The sequence below is a fragment of the Monodelphis domestica genome, chromosome 8 (assembly GCF_027887165.1).
Source record: "Monodelphis domestica isolate mMonDom1 chromosome 8, mMonDom1.pri, whole genome shotgun sequence".
Classification (NCBI taxonomy): domain Eukaryota; kingdom Metazoa; phylum Chordata; class Mammalia; order Didelphimorphia; family Didelphidae; genus Monodelphis; species Monodelphis domestica.
The window spans coordinates 244,620,052-244,638,085 of NC_077234.1; the positions used below are offsets into that span (position 1 = coordinate 244,620,052).

Here is an 18,034-nt window from a genome sequence, read left to right on the forward strand (position 1 = left end):
AAAAATCAAAAGAAAGAACCAGCAAAGTATATAGAGAAGGAGCAGCCAGAAAGAGAATTAGGAGAGTGCACTGTTGCCAAATTAACTAGAGATCAGAGCATCCAGAAGGAGAAAATGATCAACAGTGATTAGCTCTGGAATAACAAAATAGAAAAAAGAAGGTTAAGAAAGGAAAAAAAAATTAAATTTGAGAATTAGAATATCCCTGATAACTTTGGAGAGGGTAGCTTCATTTGAATGGTGAGGTTAGACACCAAGTGACAGAAGGTTTATAATCAAGTGAGAAGAGAGAAATAGGAGTCAAAAATTGCAGATTATTTTTTCAAGAAATATAACCGTGGCTACTCCATGCAGCAGCAGCCCTTCTCTCTCCACAACTGTCATCTATAACCTCTGACACCCCAGCAAACCTGTTGAAGGGACCCACATTTGGCACTGATCTTGGCACCACTTACTCCTGGGTAGGAGTCTTCCAACATGAGAAAGTGTTGGTTATTGCTAATGACCAAGTAAACAGGACCACCCCCAGCTACATTGCCTTCAAACACAGAATGTTTAATCAGTGATGCTGCAAGGAATCAAGTTGCAATGAGCCCCACCAACACGCCAAGCAGCTGATTGGTTGCAGCTTTGATGATGCAGTTGTTCAGTCAGACATGAAGCATTGGTCCTTTATGGTGGTGATTGACACAGGCAGGCCAAGTGAAGTACAGAGGGGAGACCAAAAGTTTCTGTCCAGAAGAAGTATCACCAGAGGGTCTTGACCAAGATGAAAGAAATTGCTTTTCTTGGGAATCTTGGGAAAACTGTCACAAATGCTGTTGTCACAGTACCAGCCTACTTCAATGATTCCCAACTAGGGACCACCAAAGAAGCCAGAACCATCACTGGTCTCAATGAGCTCCGAATCATCGAGTCAACTGCTGCTGCCATGGCTTATGGCTTGGACAAAAAAGTTGGTGCTGAGAGAAATGTGTTGATCTTTGACGTTGGAGGTGGTATCTTGGAGGTCTCCAGCCTTACCATTGAAGATGGCATCTTCGAAGTCAAGTCCACAGCTGAGGACACCCACTTGGGTGGTGAGGACTTTGACAACTGCATGGCCAACCATTTCATTGCTGAGTTCAAGAAAAACCACAAGAAGGACATCAGTGAGAACAAGAGGGCTGTCTGCTGTCTGCGCACCACTAGTGAACATGCAGAGAACCCTCTCTTCCAGTATACAGGCCAGCACTGAGATCTATTCCCTCTATGAAGGTATCGACTTCTATACCTTGATTCCCCCGGCCCATTTTGAAGAGCTGAACGCTGACCTCTTCTGTGGCACACTGGACCCTGTGGAAAAGACCCTCAAAGAAGCCAGGCTAGATACATCACAGATTCATGACATCGTCTTGGTGGGTGGTTCCACTGGAATCCCTCAAATCCAGAAGCTTCTGCAGAACTTCTGGAATGGCAAGGAGCACAACAAGAGTATCAATCCGGATGAGGCTGTTGCCTATGGTGCCATCTTGTCTGGAGATAAATCTGAGAATGTGCAGGACTTGTTGCTACTAGATGTCACTCCTCTTTCCCTTGGAATTGAAACTGCTGGTGGAGTCAGGACAGTTCTGATCAAAGGCAATACCACCCTTCCCACCAAGCAGACTCAGACCTTTACTATCTGCTCTGACAATCAGCCTGGTGTGCTTATTCAGGTTTATGAAGGTGAGAGAGCACTGACAAAGGATAACAACTTACTTGGCAAGTTTGAGCTCACAGGAATCCCTCCTGCCCCAAGGGGTGTCCCTCAGATTGAAGTTACATTTGACACTGATGCTAATGGCATCCTCAGTGTGTCTGCTGTGGAGAGAGCACAGGCAAGAACAAGATCACCATCATCAATGACAAAGGTCGTCTGAGCAAAGAAGGCACTGAGTGCATGGTCAAGGAGGTTTAGAAGTACAAGGCTGAAGATGAGGAGCAGAGAGACAAGAGGTCTTCCTAGAATTCTCTTGAGTCTCATGCTTTCAACATGAAGGCAACTGATGATGAGAAACTGCAAGGCAAAATTAGTGATGAAGACAAACAGAAGATCCTTGACAAATGCAATGAAATAATCAACTGGCTCAATAAGAACCAGACTGCTGAAAAGGAAGAATTTGAGCATCAGCTGAAAGAATTGGAAAAAGTCTGCAACCCCATCATCACCAAGCTGTACAAGAATGCAGGAAGCATGCCAGGGGGCATGCCTGGTGGGTTCCCAGGAGGTAGAGCAGCCCCATCTGGAGGTGCTTCTTCTGGACCTACCATTGAAGAGGTTGACTAAATGTACCAGAGTAAAAAGCATTTCACGCAGCTTTCCAAAAATTGAAGGACTCAATTTTGTAGCCAAGGCAGTAGCAGTTTAAAAAGTTAACATCTGGACATTCTGAATATTTGAATGTGTGCAGAGGGAGAAGTGAACAACATTACACTTCATCAGTACTGTATCAAAACAACTGAAAATGCAGTTCTTGTCCTGGAGAATAAAAAATGTTTTAAATTGGCACCATAAAAAAAAAGAAATATAACCGTGACAGAGCTACAGAGATACAGGACAATGGTTTGCAAAGCTAATCAGACCAATTGAGAGTTTTTAAAATAATACATAGCAGAGAAGGAACAAGTAGCTAAGACAAGGATTGACAATTGGGCACTGAGGACAGTAGGGACAAATTGCTAGAGAATTTGGGAGATGTAGTTATCAATGGGGAATGTAGAGGAATTGGTCTTGGTAAAGATATGGATTGTTGTTTAGTTTCAGTCATGTCTGACTCTTTGTGACTCCATTTTTGGGGGGTATTTTTTGGCAAAAATACTAGTGATTTGCCATTTCCTTCTCCAGTTCACTTTACAGATGGGGAACTGAGGTAAATGAGTTTATGTGATTTGCCCAGGGTCAGATTAAGTATGTGAGGCCATATTTGAACACATCAAGATGAGTCTTCCAGATTCTAAGCCCAATGCTCTATCATACCACCTAAGTGGCTAAGGACAAAAAGATTACCTCTTTATCTAAGAGCAGAGTGAATGAGGAGAACTTGGAAGATGACTGAGTGCTGTGAAATGAGGAGGAAAAAATGGCAAGAAGTCCAAGAATATTCTTATTTTTTTCTGTGAAGTATGAGACAAGCTGAGTCGATGCTGGAAGGATCATAGGGGACTCAATGAGAGGAGAGAAAGTTTAGAACATCCACTGTGAAGTGCGGGAAAACAAAACCATTAGGGATATAGTTGGGTGACCCAGTGGATAGAGTGCCACATCTAGAGTCAGGAAGTCCTTAATCCAAGTGCAACCTCAGACATTTATTCACTAAATAACCTCAGGAAAGTCACTTCAACCTGTTTGCCTCAGTTTCCTTATTTGTAAAATGAGCTAGAGAAGGAAATGTCAAACCACTGCAGTATCTGTGCCAAGAAAATTCAAAGGGAGTAATGAAGTCAGACTTGAAAGGACTGAAAAAACAACAAAGAATGTTTGTCTTGCTGCAGGAAGACCCAATTAAGGTTGGATAATATTAACCTACAATGTACCCAGTCAGCAGGGGTTTATGATTTCCTCTAATTCAGTTCAGCAGCTTGAATAGGAAGTAAAGAGGTTGGTAGTGGGAGTAATTCAGGGTTAATATTGAGAAAATGAAAGTATTACTGACTATCATAATTATTTGTCAAGTTTCCATCTTTCCAGGGGTTTCTGATAGTAATAATAATCCTAAACTTGAGAAATGGGAATTCACCAACTGAATCCTTCCCTAACTCCACCAACTGAGCCTGTCCTGAGAATAATCCTGGGAACCTTTCCTGATAAGATGATCATTATCTCACCAGGAAGGGCTCCCAAGATTTCTGGGTAAGATCATTTATCAGCCTGTTTCCTCAAGACCCCTAAAGTCACTCCAAGGACTTGCTGACAACAATCTGCTGTTAAACTCTGTCCTTCAAGCAATAATCTTTTTTGCTTTTTTTTTCTTTTCCCCATCTTTCAAACGATCAAAAAGTGGCTAGTGCTGTTCCCCTCCTTAGGAGAAGGGTTCCCTCAGGCATGCTTGTTCTGCTGAGAAGAGTCCAAAAAAAGATCCTTTGCTTCTTCCCCAGTTTCTAAGTCTTTCCTCTCTCAATTCTACCCCAGGTCTAGTGGAATCAGATAGTGGGTTGACAAAATGCATTGAAAGAGCTACATTAGGAAGGACTACTTAAGAAACCATTGCTATGAGCTACTGGAAGGATTGATTGAAGCCTCATTCGAATAGAAAGCATTCTATCTTTCACTGTTGAAATGAACTGTTCAGACAACTCGTGGGCCTTATGGCGTGCTCAAATGGATCAGACTTCAGAGCAGTCTTCTTGAAATGCAAGGAAACATGACTTGGACCTTGCTGCCATTCAAGTATTTGGGAGGGGGAGGAGGGGAGACTTAGCATCTTCAGCCATTTCCAATTCACAAAGTCCATCTCAGAACAGAAAAAAAAAATGTACATAAGCCAAGGAAAGGGCAAAAGCATGAGGGGTGGTCCGAAATCCAGGTTCACTTTTGCTTGGCAAGGATATGTGTTTAACAGCCTTTTTACTGTTTTATCAGATGGGAAGTCTGGGGCAACAAGCCATCCCTCCACATCACCTTTCAGGAAGTATTTTAAAACAATCCTGACCAGACCTAAGACTGAAAGGGAAGAGAGACGTCCAGGGGAGGTCAGACCTTTTAAAAATAGCCATCAAAAGAGTTATTAGCTCATCTTGTTCTGCTGCAAAGGAGAGGACTGTTTTCTCTTCTCAGTGTCAGAATCTTTCAGCACTGAGTTAGCCAGAAGCAACCAAGGGTTCATTTGTGCCAAAGCTTAAAGTTAGAGCCATGAATGAAGTCTAAGAGTGAGGAAGACCTGATTTGAAATCCAGCCTCTGCCACTTGCTAGTTCTAAGACCCAGGGCAAGTCATCTGACCCCTATTTACTAGTTTTCTAACCTGTAATTTCAGGTTAATAGTAGTATGTATCTTCCAGAGTTGTGAGAACCAAATGGATAGATATTTTTTACTTTAGTCTTCCTTTGAAATTAAAAAAATATAACTTTTCAATTGTAGGTTAAATTCAGGTTATTTGGGTTATCTGCATAGCTGCTTAGTACCATTAGTAAAGTTAATGTGGAGTTTGTTTTTGTTGTGAAGAACAATAGCATTTTTGAGTTATAAAGAAGAAAAAAATACCATGTATTTTACTCTCTTTTTTAAAAAATAAATTAACATGTTTAAAATGTTGACTAATAAAAATGACATGATATAGGGGTACAAGATTCCCCCAAACATTCCCAAACCCAGAATATGTTCCAGGTCAAAGAGTACATAAAGAACTTATTTTTCCTTTCATTCCTGCAGTGCTGAAGGAAGGTGACATGGGCACTGTACCCCAGAAACCCAGGGAAACTCCTTTGCCCTTGCATCCTTGTGACTCTTAACTTAGAAACACCCAATGGCCCCACCCAGGGTCCTGAGATGTTTACCCTCTTTTGTCCTCTAGATTGAAGGTGGACAAAGAAATGAATCTTTATGCCTCCAGGCAGACCCCAGTCAGATGACCACCCCACTCCATCAAATGCCTGAGGGACTAACATTCTGGTCCCAGGACTTAGCATCTAAAGAGTATATAATCCCCAGAACTGATGCCATCTGGGGGACAGCCTCTCCATCCATGTTGTCCTCATGGGGAACAGCCTCTCTATTCATGCTGTCCTCCCGTGGAACTGCTCCCCATCTTGCTGTTCTACCTTGCTATCCCCCTGGCCACTCTCAACATTACTTTATAAATTGATAACTCTCTTTTTGTTTTTAAGCTAAGTTTTGGAGTCATTGCATGCTTGCAAAAGGCATCCTTCCCGAACCCCAAGGGTATCCTTCCATGCCCATAACAGAAGGTGACTTTGAGCTGAGAGCAGTATCCTCTCTGGCCTCTCCTCATTCTTGAAGAGCACAGATGGGTACCTCCCAGTTTTCCACTTCTGATAAGCATCTATTTTATATCCCAAATATCTGATTATCCTCTAAACTGAACAGTTCATCCCCTTTTTTCTTTGAGGCATGGGACATAATCCAGAGACCCAGTAACACACTATCATCATCCCATCTCGAGTCCTGTAGATCACGTTGTCAGGAGGGTATAAATATTCCCAACTCCATCTCCTCTGGGACCCACTCTGCCTCCTTTGACCCTTCCATTGGATTTACATTCAAATGAATAAATCTTTTATTTTTAAGCTCATTGTTGGACTTGCCATTCTTGACAAAGGATATCCTTCTGGAATCCAGGACTCCACCTCAAAGCTCTTAGAAGGGGCTTTCTAACCTTACTAACCTTTCTAACCTCAGGGATCCCATGGTTGGAGCAAGTCTTGAGATAGCTTTGGGAACTCCTTATCACTGCAGGAGTTGCCAAAGAGATCTCCTACTCTTTTCACCAGTTATCATTTCTCACCAGATACCATCATTTCTCTAGCTCTAGTAAATTTGCAGAATAACTGAACCCTCCCCATTGCTGGTCCTCCTGAGACTTACAATGTTGAAATGCATTATTTATCCCAAGTTCCTTCTGCTCCTTTAGTTACACTCATGCACTTCTATGTTGGGTGGTGACCTCAAATAGCAATTCCTCTACCTGTTGCTATTTTCGTAGTCCTGGTTAGTTCAGGTTGACAAAATGAATATTTTTTTTCTTTGAAGTAGTTAAATTGTGAGGTAATAAATATATTTCAATGAAGATTCTAATTGGAACTCTTTGCAATTGTTTTTAGAGTTTGTATTACTTTCCTCTAAATATCCCCAATGGTGACAAATCTTTTTATCTTTCAGAATTGAGGTTGATTTTTATGAATTACTGAAAGTCACTGGGAGGCTAGTTTGCCAAGTCTTACTATTAATTAAGTTATTGTTTTTTAAGAGCAAAGCAATCTGTAACTACAAGATGATGAGACATTTCTTTGTGATTCATATACAAATTCTGATGAAAATTTTAAAGTGGATTTCTAATGATTGCTTAAGCAATGACAACATCTAAAGCTACAAAACATGCCTCTCATTTTCATAAATAAGCACTGATATATGTGATTAAAGCTATAGTCTAATTAAATGAGAATTTTTGCCTATATCTTCCGAAATATTTAAAATGAGAATTTATTTAATATCTGGACCTGGTTTCAGTTTTCTTTTCCATAATATGAGCATAAAGATGTCTATTTCATTTATGTCAAAGAAATGTTCTGAGGGCAAAAGTCAGGAAATGTATATGAATAAGATAAATGATGGAATACAACAAAATATTGTTATGTTTCTTTTTAAGATTTTTATTTTCAGTCACATGAGAAGTATAACATAAACATAAAAGGGGCAAATCAATTTACACAAGCAAATTGACTCTGTGGCAGTTATAATGCCATATGTGTTATTCATGCATAAAAGAGTTTAAACGATTTATAAAATGGTACTGTGCTCATTTGAGGTTTTATTTGTTTAGAATCAGAAAAATCAGTAGCCTTTCAAATTAAATACTTCAAGAGAGGTCTGCAATTGGCAGTTAACAGTTCACATTTGTCCAATTAAATTACAATTAAGCTTTTATTGGAACAATTATATTAAAGTATGAAAATAATCTTGTCACATGGGTGATATGTAACCATTACAAAGTTTGGAAAGAATAGCGATGGCAGAAATTATCCTTTGAAATTGATTCTATCAGTGTTACATCTTCAAGTAATAAATATTGCTTCATCTACAAAATTTCTCTACATCAAATATTATAATACTTAGAAAAGTCACATACATCAACTAGTTAGTATATTTAAAGTTAATTCAAATGAGAATGATTCTTTTTTTTATTATCACATTATAAAGGATATATATGTTTATGTGGATGATGAGATTCAGTCCCAGAAAAAGAATTCAGTTTATTTGCTTATTTTATTTTTTCATTTTTATTCTTCAGATCTGACATTCTATGTTTTTATAATATACTCTAAATTATGGGGAAATAATCATTAGTAAATAAAAAGCATATATGAGAGGAAAAATCCTCTAATAGCTTACCAATGACTAGCTTCTTAAGATTTGTTTTCAGCTATTATATATGATTCACACTGATTTCTCCCAATAAGTTGGACTCAGTTCTCCCATTCTATTTTGGAACTATTATAAGTTTGCACAGATCAACTCTGTGCTTTGGGGGATGGAATGATTGATATGATTTATTCTCTGGTTGGAAAAGATGAAAAATTCAGTTCTCTTAAATTGTCATTTTCCTAGCTTAAGTGTCTTAGAATACTTGGGTATCCCAAGTCTTTGGGTATTGGCAAACTTGAGCCTTGTATATAATTGTAATTATAAATTGTAAATTGTAATTGTTTAAACTTCACAAATATAATCAAATGGCTGATTCGTTCATTGTTATTTAGCAGAGCTGTTACTTTTCTTCAACTTATAAATTTAGGATTTTCTTTATTTTTAATTATTAATTTTTATTTTTTAGATTATATGTCAACACAATTTTCAGTGTCATTTTCTGACATTTTGCCATGCATGTTCCCTCCCTCATTTTCACCCCTCTCCCCTCCCTAAGAAGGCAGGTAATACGATAGAGGTTTTACATATATTATACCACAATATAAAATACACATTCTCATTTTTATCATGTTGTGAAACAAGACATATATTACCCTAAAACAATTCGTGGAGGAATTAAGTGAAGAATTGTATATTTCAGTTTGCATTAAAACACAGTTCCTTCTATGGTGCCTCTACCCTGAAATCAGGGCAGATGTTATGCTTACAGAGCAAAAATAATTAAAACACAGTTCCTTCTATATTCTTTTTCACCCTGAATCCCTTGAAGTTGTTCTGGATCCTTGCCTTGTTGAAAATAGTAAATCATTCACAATTCATCACCATTCTCTATTGTTACTCTGAACAACATTCTCCTGGTTCTGCTCACTTCACTTTGCATAACTTCATATAAATCTTAACAGATTCTTTTTGTTGTTGATCCTTTTGCTTGTCATTTCTTATGGGACAAAAGTAATCCATTACAATTATATACCACAACTTGTTCAGCCATTTCCCAAATTGATGGACATCCTTCAGTTTCTAATTCCTTGCCACCACAAAAAAGAGCTGCTATAAATATTTTTTATGTTTCCCTATTTTTAATCTCTTTGGGACACAGACCTAGTATTGCTGGATCAAAGGATAAGTACCATTTGATGACCTTTTGAGCATGGTTACAGATTGCTATGCAGAATCGTTATGTCAGTCCACAGCTATACCAATAGAGTATTAGTGTCTCTACTTTTTTATATTCCCTCCAACATTCATCATTTTCCATTTTCGTCATGTTGACCAGTCTGTTGAAGAGGGGTGGTACCTCAGAATTATTTTAATTTGCATTTCTCTAATTTCTATTAATTAATTTGAAACATTTTTTTCCACCTGACTAAAGATAGTTTTGATTTCTTCATCTGAGAATTGCTTTACACATATTAGGGACTTGATATATGTGTGTGCTGAAATTAATTGAAAAATGGCCCAAGATTAAATTTCAGTCAGAGATAGGGGCAGCTAGTGGCACAGACAGTACAGCACTGGATCTGTAGTCAGGAATATTCATCTTTCTGAGTTCAAATTATAGCCTCAGACACTTATTAGTACTGCAACTCTGGCCAAGGCACTTAACCCTGCCTGCCTCAGTTTCCTCTTTTGTAAAGGGGGATGGAGAAGGAAATGATAAATCACCCCTTTACCTTTGCCAAGAAAATCTGAAAAGAAAACGTGAATTAATGCAGAATCAAACCCAAGCAAAATCACTAAAGAAAATCAATAATAAACTACATTTCATGAAATGAAAGAGCATCCTCTAATATAGCTACTCTTCTTAAAGCAAAGGAAACAATTACAAATACTACAAAGAACTCAAAAATCACAAGAAATGCATACTCCGTAGTAGATGGAAATCTATCAATGTTTGTTCAGATCATCAAGGGTCACTCTGATGTTTGGTCTTTTATTTCAAGAATGAAGTAGTGCAGAAAGACAATCTTGGAAAATTAAACAAAAAAAATCATCAAAATATTCAGACTTTCAGGTGAGGTGGATTTTTTTTGTTTATTTGTTTTTATTTTTATGGGATCTTGTATGTCACATTAAGAGTGTCAAATGCAGATGCAAAAACCGAGACTTAGAGAGATTCATTGTATTTCCCAAGGTTTAATACATAAAAGATAAGTTGAAGCTAGAAATTAGGTCTCTTAACTCCTTTCCCAGTGCTCTTTCCACTGCTTCTCTTCTCTTTTACAATAATCTCTCTCTTCAGTAGCAGTGAATCAATGATAGAGAGATGGTTCCCACTATTATATCATAGGACATATTGATAAAGCTATCTAGGATGTCATCTTTTCTTTAAAATGAAACAAGACTTCAGAGCTGATATGATATTTGATCACTTGGACACAGCATTTAGGTCAATTTAAGCAAATACCTTCACTCAACTGTTTTCAGTTTCCTCATCTATAAAATAGAATAAGTAACTTGTATAAAAACTACCTCTCTAAGTTGTTGCAAAAATAGCATTTTGTATATACACACACAAACACACTCGTGTTTTATTGAGAAGCTGATAGATGTTTCATTGTTTTCATTAAGTGGTGAAACTAAAGATTCTGAGGGAAGAATCAATTCATAGCAGTACTGGTTTCCTAAATGGTCATACCATTAGAGTTAGTTCTTTGAAGAATTGACATTTATAAGGGACATACACTGTCATTCCATCTAGATCTAGTAAATTAACTTGAAAAAAAGAAGTTTATCTTTTTGTTTAAGTGGGAAAATGAAAGAGATTGAGCATCTAGCAAGAACAAAAGTATCTCTGAAATTATAATACAGTAAAGCAACACTTTATGGAGTTTGTAAGAGCATCGTTACAAAATACCCATCATTCAATCAACAAACATTTGAAAAATATATTTTGTGCCAGGCCCTGTACCAAGAACTGAGGTTTTTACATGTATGTATGTGTGTGATTGTGTTTTGTTTTTTTCAAAACTGAGTATTTAAGGACAAAAATAAAACACTCTCTTCCCTCAATTAGCATCTAGATGAGTGAATTTGCCATTTTATTATGGATTTAAGTTCATAATAGTCCTCTTAAGGTATATGGAAACATGAAGTTGATCCTTTTATAATGCTTTGTTTCATCAAATGTCGAGTGAATCCCTTGTGCTGGGCTCCACTTAATTAAAAGGGCAGGGGAGAGGACTTGCAATATACAGATGAAATTTTCCCATTGAGCAAATTTAACATTTACACATTACAATTGAGGTATTAATAGAATGTAGGTAATTAACACTCAATGTTGAACATGCGTGTCCATTGCATCCATGGCTTGTCAAATAAATTGGATATTACAAACAATTCAAGACCGTTAAAAACCAAACTATTAAAAGATTATAAATATAACAGTGTAGCTTAATCTTAGAAATATACATATGGCATAAAATGTCAAACTAAAAGGACAAGATATCATGAGGACAGATAGCTTTCATATTCTTCATCCTCCCATCTTTATATGTTTGTGTTATGTATATTTAATAGATAGAAACATATATAATATAATGTTATATATACACATGTTTGTATATGTGTATATATCTGTGCATATATTCATATATTTATGTAATAGACTAGAGGTACACAATGAGATGTTTTAGACACTGTGTGAGAGTTTGTTTTGCCTATTATGTTATTATATTAGGTATCTATTTAAATAATATGTTATATATCTATTTTATCTATTAGGGGATATATATATGTAAATATACATATACAAATATAAATCTACAAAAATTATTGGGCATCTTTTTAATTCTTTACCCCACCATTTGTGCCAGTATGTAGAAGATTTTATAATTACGCATAAGATGGTACATAATATCAATACCAATACAAACACTTCTAATTTTAATTAGAGAAAGAATATCCTTCTAACCCTCCAAAAAGTCCATTGACATTAATATATTCGCTCAAAAGGCAAAGAAAAGCCCATCTGCCCTTTTTTTTTTCACATGTTCTTAATTTTAAATTAAAAATATTCATAATAGTCTTCAATTCCTTCTTAAAGTTTTCTAAATTTATCTTGTGTGATTATACCTGGAAAGACAGCTCATTTGGAGGGCATGGATGCATTTTATAATGGATCTTGGTAATTAACCTTGGTTTTTCTTACTTATGACTAAGTCTAATGAATTACTGTACAGAATCCTAATTAAGCTTAAAGCATAACAACGTGAGTAGTTGTAATTTATCTCCCCCAGAGTTCTATTTTATCTTGACCATCCATTCCAACAATAGACTCTGCTTTCTAAATGCCATGAGAAGTTTCCAGCATGGGCAATGACCAGGGATTATTTATGTTTTTTTTTTTTCCAGATTCTGGGAATGGTGGCAGATGGAGCTATATCTTATCTTAGAAATTAGAAGTGATCAAAGAAAACAGAATCCATAGTTTATCACAGATGATTATGCCATAGCTAGGCACATGAACAACTTTATGGACTATTAAAAATCAGGAATAGCTCCACTCTCTTATTTATTCTTGTAAGCTTGGTGTTTTTTTTTTTGTTTGTTTGTTTTGTTTTACAATGTCTTTTATAAATATCCCATTTTGTACATTAAATTTCGACAATTCTGGTACAATTAAGAAATGAGGAACTGAGTGATTAGACCAAGGTTATCATTAAATAAAGTAACATTTAAAATCAGATCTTTAAAAGTTAGGTTTAAAATTTAAAGTTCCCAAACCATCAGAACTTTGCTATCTTTTCCAGACATTAATTATTTATTATAAGAAGCTATGGTAATAATTTTCTTTTTAAAATTTAACTGTATTTTCCCCCAATTACATGTCAGAGAGATCACCAACATTTTAAAAAGAATTTTGAGTCTCTAATTCTCCCCCCCATGTTTCCTCACCCCCACTTAGATGACAAACAATCTCATATAGATTTTACATGTGTAATCATGTAAACATTTTTCCATTTTTATTCTTTTGTGAAGGTCCACAAAAGGAAACTTAAAAAATTAAGAAAAGTGTAAAATGTTTGTTTTGATTTGGATTCAGTCTCTATTAGTTCTTTTTGTGGAAGTGGTTGACATTTTTTTTTTATTATGAGTCCTTTGGAATTGCTTTTAATCATTGTGTTGTGGGGAAACTTGAGGTGAACCCCAGGTTCATGACAGACTATCTTTTGCAAGAATGCAAGACTCCAAAACTTAGCTTAAAAATGAAAAGAGAAATTTATTAACCTGGAATTCATGTTGAAATTACCAAGAGGCTGTACAGGGATAGACACTACCTCCTGAAGGAGATGGATTCTGGGTTTTATATACCCTTTTTAGACAACAGGAACTAAGTGAGCAGAGATGAGGTGATAGAATAAGATTAGGCAGATGAGGGAGATTTTTGTTATCTGATCAGCGTTAGAGTGATATTTTGTGTGTCAAAGACATAGGGATGACCTGGAAGAATTTAGGAGACAAGAAGATGTCCTAGATAGATCCCTATGGTATGTATCAGAGCATAACCAGGAGATGTGTATTTGTGTCCATCTCAAAATCTAGGGGAGAATCCAAGGGAAACAATTCTTTCCGGGGTCTTTCCTTATTGTGGGTTTCTGATGCCCGGGGTCACCTTTTCCTTAGCACTACAAGAATGAAAGGAAGGAAAGGAATTTTCCTGCATACTTTTTGACAAGAAACATTTCTAGAGTTTGAGGTATTTAAGGGGAGCCTGGACTCCTGTGGCAGGGTGATCCTGTACCCCATATCAATTTTATTGTTTAAAATAGCTAAGTTATTAGAAATCATTCTTTATATAGTAATTTTGTCACTGTATAATGTTCTCCTGGATGTGATCATTTTACTCTCCTTCATTTTGTGTCTTCGGAGGATTTTCCAAACTCCTCCTGCTCTTTTTTTTCCCTTATAGCACAATAATATTCCATCATAATCATATATCTATGACTTAGCCATTTCCCAATCGATGGATTTCCCCTCACTTTCTTTGCACCCACAAAAAGAGCTGCTTTAAATATTTTTGTACATATAAATACTTTCCCTTTTTGTTTTTAACTCTCTTTGGGATACTAGCCCAGTATTGGTCCTGCTGGGTCAAATGTTAATGTACTGTTTTATATAACCTTTTGGATTTAGGTCCAAATTAGTCTCCAAAAAAGTTGGATCAGTTCACAACTTCCCCAAAAGTGCGTTAATGTCTCAATTTTCCCACATCCCCTCCAACTTTTGTCATTTTCCTTTTCTGTCATAATAACCAATCTGATAGATTTGAGTTAGACCCTCAGAGCTGCTTTAATTTCCATTTCTTTAATTAATAATAATAGAGGGTATTTTTTTTGCATGACTACAGATAGCTTTAATTACTTTGTTAGCAAATTATTTGTTCATATCATTTGACCATTTATCAATAGGGGGATGACTTTCATTCTAATACATTTGACTCATTTCTCTATGTATTTGAACAATGAAGCCTTTATCAGGGAAACTTGTAAAAAATTTGCACAATTATGATGAATATGTATTACTCTCCATCTCATTTTCCTGTGTTTAGAATCTGATGGCAGTATCACCCAATTTATCTTTTTTATATCAGTTCCACCATGTTTTCTTTTTCCTCTCCTTTCCTACTTCCCTATAGAATAAGATAGATTTCTTTATTCAATTGTTTGTGTATGTTCTCCCCTCATTAAGCCAATTTCAATGAGAGTAAGGTTCACCTGCTCCCTTCTCCCCTCTCCTGTCCCACCTCTTCCCCTCCACTGTAAAAGCTCTTTTAGGCTGCCTTTTTTTTTTTTATCAGTCCTGACTCCTCCTCCCTCATTTCCAACCTGATGCCCTGAGGGACTGACTAACTAATTACTCTATTACTTGGTGGGCCCATACCCTGACAGATAAGAAGATAGGAGGGAGGGAGAGCTCTCCCATGATCCTCATAGGAGCCAGGCTTCTGAGTGGCAGGTAGAGTAGCAGATCTGGAGTCATAAGGCATGCAATACTTTACCTCATTCTATTTTTCCCTTCCCTCCTCTCCTAATGTATTGCTCTTTCTCATGGCTTGATTTTTCTTTGAAAAAGCATCCTACCTCATTCAATTCGCACCCTTGCCCTTTGTCTATGTATATTCCTTCTAATTTTCCTAATAATGGGACTTCTTGGGAATTATAGGAATCCTCTTTCCCTGTTGGTATTTAAACAGTTTCACCTTATTTAATGTCTTTTAATTGCTCTTTCTTTACCTTTTTATGCTTCCTTTGAATCATATTTGAGAGTCAAATTTACCATTCAGCAATGATCTTTTCATCAGAAATATTTGAAAGTCCTTTATTTCATTGAATACCCATTTCTCCCCAAAGATTTTTGCTGTTTTGCTACGTAAGTGATTCTTGGTTGATGTCAGAGCTCCTTTGCTCTCTAGAATATCCTATTTTTCTGACCTTTGTAGGTAGATGCTTCTGATTCTTGTGCTACTCTGCATATGGTTCTATAATATTTGAATTTTTTTGACTGCTTGCAATATTTTCTCCTGGACTTGGGAGTTCTGGAGTTTGGCTATAATATTCCTGGGAATTTTCCTTTGGTGGTCTTTTTTAGGAGGTGATTGAAGGAGTCTTTCCATTTCAATTTTATCAGCTGGTTCTAGAAGATCAGGCCAGTTTTTTTTTTTTTCTTAAGAATTTCTTGAAAAATGTCTACAATCTTTTTTAGTCATGGGTATCAGGTAGTCCAATAATTCTTAAATTATCTCTTTTAGATTTATTTTCCAGGTGAGTTATTTTTCAATGCTATATTTCACATCTATATTTTCATTATTTTAATTTTGTTTGATTGTTTCTTTATTTTTCATGTACTCAATAACTTCCACTTTCCCAATCCTAATTTTTAAGCCAAGATTTTCTTGAGCAAACTTTTGTACCTCTTTTTTGTTTTTTCCATATGAGCAATTCTGTCTTATAAGAAGTTACATTTTTCAGGGAATTTTTGTGTATCTTCTTTTTTTTTTCCCATTTGGCCAATTCTGAATTTTTTAAAAAGAAGTTCCTTTCTTCAATGGATGATGTGCCTCTTTTTGTAGCTTGGCCAATTTTGTTTCTTTAAGATATTAATTTCTTTTGTATTTTTTGTTCCTCTTTTACCAAGTTGTTGATTCTTTTTTCATGATTATCCCGTATTATTCTAATTTTCTCTCCATTTGTCTTCTACATCTTTTATTTGATTTTTTTTAGATCCTTTTTAATACTCTCCCATTTATTTTGGACTTGAACTCAATTCATATTTTTTTCTTGAAGGCTTTGAATGCAGCTGTATTGACTTTGGTTTTTTTTTTTTTCTGAGTTGGTGTTTGGTTTTTTCTGTCACTGAAATAACTATGCTTACTTTTTTGTTATGGTTTTCTCATTTTCTAGCCTTTTCCTTTTCTTTTAATTAAAAAAAAAAAACTGTTATAGTTGGAGTCTTTAACTGAGATGGAGAAAACACTGTTCCAAGCTTCAGGTTCTTTTTTGGAACTGCCTTCAGTGCTATGGGATGCTTTCAGTTCTTCCCAGGTGATATGATTTAAGAAGAGGTGAGGTTTAATACTACCCTGGCCTGTGCGTATCCACAAGCAGTCTTTCCTACCTTTTAAATGAGATTAGGATTGCCTACTCTCTGTGACCACAACACTAGTGTGTACCAGTGCTCCTAGCTGGCATTCTGTTTTGCTCTCTATGTCTATATCTATATTATATTTATGTCTATGCATCTAAGTACATATTGTAATATTTCTTAGTGTTTAATGGCCCTGTAGGTTTTAAAAAGCCCTTCCTCCTTCAAACTGCCTTGTATTTATTTTGTGTTTTATTATATATACACTCCCCAAAATATGAATTATTTGTATTTATATAATCCTTTAGATTATGCAAAGCATTTTACAGATATCTCATTTTATTCTCACAATAACTCTAAGAGATAAGCGTTATTTTTGTCGAGGATTGACAGCACTTAAATGACTTGCCCAGGATGACACAGCTAGTAAGGGTCTGGGTCCAGATTTGAAAGTCATGTTCCTCACTGAATGAGGCTAAGTTCTTTATTTTCAAATTAAAGGTAAAAGACATTAAAACTTATTGAACCTGAGATTAGGAAGGTCAGACCTATGCTTTAGGCAAATCACTTTTATAGCTAGGTAGAAAATGGACTGAAAACCATTCTTCACTTTATTTCCTCTACATATTTTTCTATAGATTAAGTGATATGTGTCTTCTTCCACATGATGAACATGGAAATATGTATTGTATGATAACACATAGATAATTTATATCATATTACCCACCACCTTGGTGAGGGGGAAAGAGTAGGAGAGAGGGAGAGGACATTGTATCAGAGTATGTCAGAAAATGATTACTAAACTTTTATTGGCATAATTTGGGGAAAAAATTAAAAATAAAGCACTTTCCAAAATTTAGATAAAAAGAAAGAAAATGGATTGAATGAGGGGAAGATGAGGCACAGAAATCAACTATGAGTTATATTTACTTAGTACCTATTCTATGCCAAACATTGAGCTAAATTCTGGAGATAAAAATATATCCCCCCTCTTGACTTGATTCCTTTATGTGTATTTACTTCCTATTAGAATATATAATTCTTGAGGACAAAGATTTTTTTTTAAATTTAGCCCTCATTTTAGTTCACTTACTGAAATATAGTTAGAACTTATTAATTTTCATTTATTCATCTGATGTGTTACGATCTCCTAATTTGTTCCTTTCAAATGTTCTGCAATCATTGCCTGATGCCATACTTAAAGACAGTTATTATAAGGGCAATTCTGGTCATTCAGGTGAAGGGAGAAAAAAAACAAAAAACTTCTACCAACCAAATAAGAAAAGGATAAATACCTATAAAGTATTCTCTAATTGGCCAAACGTTTTTTTT

At 35.9% G+C, this 18,034-nt stretch overlaps 1 pseudogene; it reads left to right on the forward strand.

Moving 5' to 3' along the window:
• The first annotated feature begins 573 nt into the window (after window positions 1–573).
• On the forward strand, window positions 574–2,308 carry LOC100618925 (heat shock cognate 71 kDa protein-like; annotated as a pseudogene).
• Window positions 2,309–18,034: the final 15,726 nt, after the last annotated feature.